Source organism: Mixophyes fleayi, chromosome 9, assembly GCF_038048845.1.
Source record: "Mixophyes fleayi isolate aMixFle1 chromosome 9, aMixFle1.hap1, whole genome shotgun sequence".
NCBI lineage: Eukaryota > Metazoa > Chordata > Amphibia > Anura > Limnodynastidae > Mixophyes > Mixophyes fleayi.
Genome location: NC_134410.1, coordinates 42,263,974 through 42,269,901, shown reverse-complemented (window position 1 = coordinate 42,269,901; position 5,928 = coordinate 42,263,974). Strand labels below are relative to the sequence as shown.

The following is a 5,928-nucleotide window of genomic DNA, read 5'->3' as shown; positions in this document are numbered from 1 at the left end:
CGCCACTGTGTCAGTTTATATAGAAAGTGCAAGCTCATCACTTTAAGGTAGCGACAAAAGAGGGGGTGCTAAAGTTAGCCCCTTCTGCTTTAAATAACTTATTGGATAGCTAAATATGAGCTTAGTATAGGTATACACCTTGTGTGATACCCCAAACCCTGAGTACCCTGAGGTGTATCTATATGTAAATATGTGTGTACTCATGACTATGTTCATGTACCTGCCTGTTTAGATGTGGTTACAATTGTTATTTGTTATAAGTGTTTATAAAGATTAAAAAAAATAATTCTTGAAGGAGAAGTGACAGTTGGGAGTGGTTGGTGGTTGCCAGTGGTGACAGGGAGAGAGAGGAGTGTGATACTCAGGACCATAGTTGCCAATTCCGCTTATAACAAGCGGAATTGGGCTTGTTTTATTTTTAAGTTGCGTTTTTTTTCTGCTTGCCGCGGATTGCGGGTTTTTGGGCTTTACAAGCTCGGCACTTTTTTTTTTGTTTTAAAAAAAAGCTTTATTGCCTTGTTGAGTGTACGAACGATTCAGTGTTGGACACTGCTGGCCTCTTCTTAAGTGGGTGTGACCTCAGCTGTTGGCAGGTGTGTGTTAGCAGGAGCTCTCAGCTGAAGGATTAGGAAGCGGTAGAACTAGGAAGAGTTGAGAGAAGCCTGGGGATTTAAGAACATGTGAAATTCAGATCTCCATGTGTGGTTTATAACCAGGGGGATTCAAAATAGAGAAAGGAGTCACTTGTGTCAGTACATCTGTCTGTAGTATGTATCTTGTACCGAATATTCTCTCTGTATACTGTATATTATATTTATATGTGTTCTGTCTGTATATAGAATATTAGTATTAGTATCACTGAGCCTGGCAGATGTAGGGCACAGTCGGGACCATTCAAGGATTTAAGATGTGACCTTGTTTAAGGGTTAACGTATTAACACATTAATTGCCAAAGGTGAAAGATGTCTTCTCGCCAACTCAAACTCAATCTTTCAAAAACTGAATTAATAATATTCCCACCCAAAAACAGAAGCTTCCTGCCTGACATTTCAATTTCTGTTGATAACATGACCATAAATCTTACCCCGCAAGCTCGTTGCCTAGGTGTAATCCTTGATTCACAACTGTCATTTATTCCCCACATCAACTCTATATCTAAATCATGTTACATACACCTAAAGAACATTTCCAGAATACGCACATATCTGACACAAGACACCGCAAAAACATTAATTCATGCACTCATCATCTCCCGCATCGACTATTGCAATTCCCTCCTTACTGGTCTTCCTAAAGTCAGACTTGAACCCCTACAATCTATTTTGCATGCAGCGGCTAGATTGCTTTTCCTTACTAACCGTTTTTCCTCTGCTGAGCCACTCTGTCAGTCTCTACATTGGCTGCCTGTATTTCAACGAATCCAATATAAAATTCTTCTACCAACATACAAGGCCATCAACAAAATTGCACCGACATACATTTCCTCACTGGTCTCGAAATATCTCCCCACTCGACGCCTCCGTTCTGCACAAGATCTACGTCTCTCTTCCACTCTCATCACATCCTCCCATTCCCGGTTACAGGAGTTTTTCCGGGCTGCACCCACGTTGTGGAATTCCCTCCCTCGCACAGTAAGACTTTCCTCTAGTCTTCAAACCTTCAAGTGTTCACTGAAAACCCACCTCTTCAGACAAGGTTATGATATTCCTTAACCACCATCTTAATTTCCCTAGATTACCCTATTACCATCCTCTTTACAGCTAATGCAAGACAACAACCCTCTGACCAACACTGCAACACACATAGCCCACTCAGTACTTTTACCTTTGCGTTCTAGCTGGTCCATTGTGCAATATGATGTAGCACATGCCCTTTTTTTTCTAACTCCCATTGTCCTATAGATTGTAAGCTTGTGAGCAGGGTTCTCTTACCTCTCTGTCTGTATGTATTACCCAGTATTGTTTTTATCAATGTTTGTTCCCAATTGTAAAGCACTACGGAATTTGCTGGCGCTATATAAATAAATGTTGATGATGATGATGAAGGTGAAACTGCATGTCCTCTGACTGCATGGAAACCGAGTATTATTCTAATTACATTCACTTTTAATCTTGTATTTGTCCCTGACTGGTCACCATTCATAGTAGATGAATAAAGTATTGGAATTATTAACTCATTAAATGCATTTTAATAGCAGTGAGAACACAATTGGTCAATGTATTACTGTACCAGATGCTGTATGAAACATGGTATAGTATTTTATTTGTATTTTATCCAATGTTTTATTGAGGAAACATTGAAGACAGATTGTAGAAATCTTTATATGTATTTATTTAATAATGAACAATAAACATTGTGGTTTTCAGTACACTTACACCCCTGTCCCCTGTAAGTTGGGCTTTTTGGGGCTTTTTAGGATTGGTTTGGGCTTGTTTTGGGCTTGTTTTTCACTTGGCGGTTGCTTATTTTTCATTTCAGACTTGGCAACCCTGCTCAGGACCGCCAAGAGAGATCCCTGTGTCTGGATAGACTGAGAGAGAAAAATAGGGACAGAATAAAAATCGGACAAAGTGAATTATAAGCAGACTAAAAGTGAAAAAAGTATAAGAAGAGAAGAAGTGAGCAAAAGAGAAGTGTGAGTAAAAAGTAAAGTGCTGAAAATAAACAAGCAGTACAGAGATCTGTGAAATCACACTAAACAGAGACTGAGCTATGTACTGAGGACAGTGTGAGAGGAGAGAGATAAGTTGGAGTTGTACAAGTTATATATTAATGTTAGGTAAATATATATATATATATATATATATATATATATATATATATATATATGTGTGTGCAGGGCCGGACTGGCCATCTGGCACTTCTGGCAGATGCCAGAAGGGCCGATGGGCAGATGGGCCGGTCAGCAGGTCCGCATGTCCGCCCGAGCAGCAGCACTTCCATGCGCGCTGCTCGGCAGATGGAGAGTCAGTGACGTGCCGTCTAGGCAAATAATCACATGGGACGGCACCTGTCACGTGGTCCCGTCCCATGTGATTATTTGCCTATCCGGCACGTCACTGACTCTCCATCCGCCAAGCAGCGTGCATGAAAGTGCTGCTGCTCTGGCGGACATGCGGACCTGCGGACCGGCCCATCTTTAAAAATGGACTACAACTACTATGATCAAGTCAGTTTAACTGTGTGCTTAAATTTCTTAAATGCTATCTTGACCACTTTAGGAAACCTCCCTCTTCTTGTACTTACTCCATCCCCCATGTAGCAGTATAAATGCATGCTCTGTTTCATTCTATTGATTAGAGGTGATGCTTTGTTCTGCCACTATGAGCTGCAGTAGCTTCTTGAAATATATAGTGCATTCTTCATCCTGGCTGTAAGTAACATGTGGAATCTAATTTGCTAAATAAAAGGGGCTAGTACATAAAGAGGCATTGAAGTCCAAAAGTGAACAACCCTATTGGCAATGTATAATCTAATGGGATGCATAATAAAATAAAAATCCCTATATTTCCTTTAATTCATTGTTAAATATTGTTGCTGATCCATCGCTGTTAACAGCTGTTTCATCTCTTCATTGTGCTCCTGATTTTCAGGAAAACACGTAGACAGACATTGGGACAGTTTAAATCATATTTGGCCTCTCTCCTGCAGAGTGATCGATTGATGGACAGCCTCAGTAATCAATCATGCTGCAAGAGAAGTACACAGCTTAATTTTAATTTAATTATATGTATTTGTATTTTACTATGCATATCCCCATGTACATAATATGTTTGTAAAGGATATACCCATCTTTGCTGACATTATTTGACATTGTTAAATGTAAAAGACATGTAGGGGATTTTTATTCAAATAATACACTCTATCTATCAACAAGCATTGCATATATACAGTGTATAGTGAAGTGTATCCAAGACTGTCTGAGCTGAGTAAAGATGTGTTTTTTGGGTGCTTCAGGGGTGGTGCTGTATGGCAGTAATTGGCAACCCAATATACTCAGAGGTCTGCATGTATGATTCTCCATGTAATGTTTGATTATAATATATGTATCAATGCCCCATGTTGGCCACACCCACAACACAATGTAGTCATGCCCTTTTCAGCGCCGCACATACTTTCTTTCCTCAGGTGGGCCTGTGTACTTTGAATGCCAGGGCTGATTTTTAGTCCCAGTCCAGCCCTGTGTGTGTGTGTGTGTGAAGATTTATAATTTATTCTGGTAGAAACATCTATAGACATAGAATTCCAATAAGATATCAGTGTTATTAGTAAGGGTGTGCACCGGCCACTTTTGGTGTTTTGGGTTTTGGGTTCTGATTAGCCTGAGGTTTTGGGTTCTGATTTGTTTTGCCAAAACACCCGACGAAAGGTTTTGGTTCTGATTTTGGGTTTTGGGTTCTGATTTTTTTTTAAAAAAAGCATAAAAAGTGCTAAAATCCATATTTTATTTTTTTTCACTCCTACACTATTATTAACCTCAATAACATTCATTTCCGCTAATTTCCAGTCTATTCTGAACACCTCACACCTCACAATATTGTTTTTAGTCCAAAAGGTTTCCCCGAGGTAGCTTGATGTCTAAGCTAAGCGACACAAGTGGGCGGCACAAACACGTGGCCCATCGTAGGTGGCTGTGTAGGCTTGAATGGCCTTTTGCTGCTCCTCCATCCTCTGCAGCATATAGAGGGTGGAGGTCAGGCGCGTCACTACTTCTTGTTTTAGTTGATGGCAGGGCAGGTTCATGCTTTTTTGATGTAGCAGGAACAGTGAACATAGTTTAATATCTGATACTAATATTTCTGGACTGCAAGAACAGTGAACGTATTTTAATTTAGCAGTACTAATATTTCTAGACTGCAAGAACAGTGAACGTAGGTATTGTAGTACTAATATTTCTGGACTGCAAGAATATATTGCTCTAGAATTTTTTTTATACTTTTTTAAATTATTTTTTTATATATTTTTTTTAATTATTTTTGTATAATTCTTTTATTTTTTTTTTACATTTTTTTTTTATGATTTGTTAATTATAGAATTACTATGGACTTATCATAACAAAGCACAAGACAAAAGCACCACTGGACTCAGCAGGACAGACACTGGCCAAAGCACCACTGGACTCAGCAGGACAGAGCACAGGACAAAAGCACCACTGGACTCAGCAGGACAGAGCACAGGACAAAAGCACCACTGGACTCAGCAGGACAGAGCACAGGACAAAAGCACCACTGGACTCAGCAGGACAGAGCACTGGCCAAAGCACCACTGGACTCAGCAGGACAGAGCACAGGACAAAAGAATAAAGCACCACTGGACTGCTCACACAGGAGCAGGAGCACCACTACCCTACAACCTCCCTCTTCCCTGATCACAGCCCAAATGAAGATGGCGGCCGCAAGCGGCGAATTTATGACATCCGAGTCTCGCGAGATCCGACGCGAGACTTGGATGTCATAGCCTCGTTTCGGATTTTTTTTCCCGGGCGGAAGTACCCGTTGGATCCGCACTGTTCGGGTGGGCTCGGATTAGCGGAATCCGAGTCCGCTCATCCTTAGTTATAAGTATGGCGAATTTAAAGGTTTGTCAATTGTAAATAGTTTTAAAGTGATAAGATATTGTTTAAAGATAATTGTATGCTCCTAAAATAAATATCAGAAAACTTCTTAAAAATAAAAGGAAATTAGTTCAGAATTCACTTGTGTCATTTAAAATCTATCTGGATAAATCTCCTTACCTCTCTGGTGCATAGAAAATCTGAAGTGTTGAAACCAGAAAGAGAACTAGCTAATACTGGTAAGATGCAATTTTAATGTAATACTCTAAATAACACCACACGGGGTATTACACTTGTACTGCACCCACATGCAAAAGAAATATTTCATGTCTCACCAAATGGGTATTGAAAAGAGCTTCAGGGAATGGAGGCTG

General features: G+C 40.0%; 1 long non-coding RNA gene across 1 annotated transcript; it reads left to right on the top strand.

Moving 5' to 3' along the window:
* Positions 1-435: 435 nt before the first annotated feature.
* Positions 436-5,695, top strand: LOC142101566 (uncharacterized). Its single transcript, XR_012679041.1, has 3 exons — positions 436-593; positions 2,479-2,635; positions 5,034-5,695. It is a non-coding gene; the product is annotated as an uncharacterized LOC142101566 (long non-coding RNA).
* Positions 5,696-5,928: the final 233 nt, after the last annotated feature.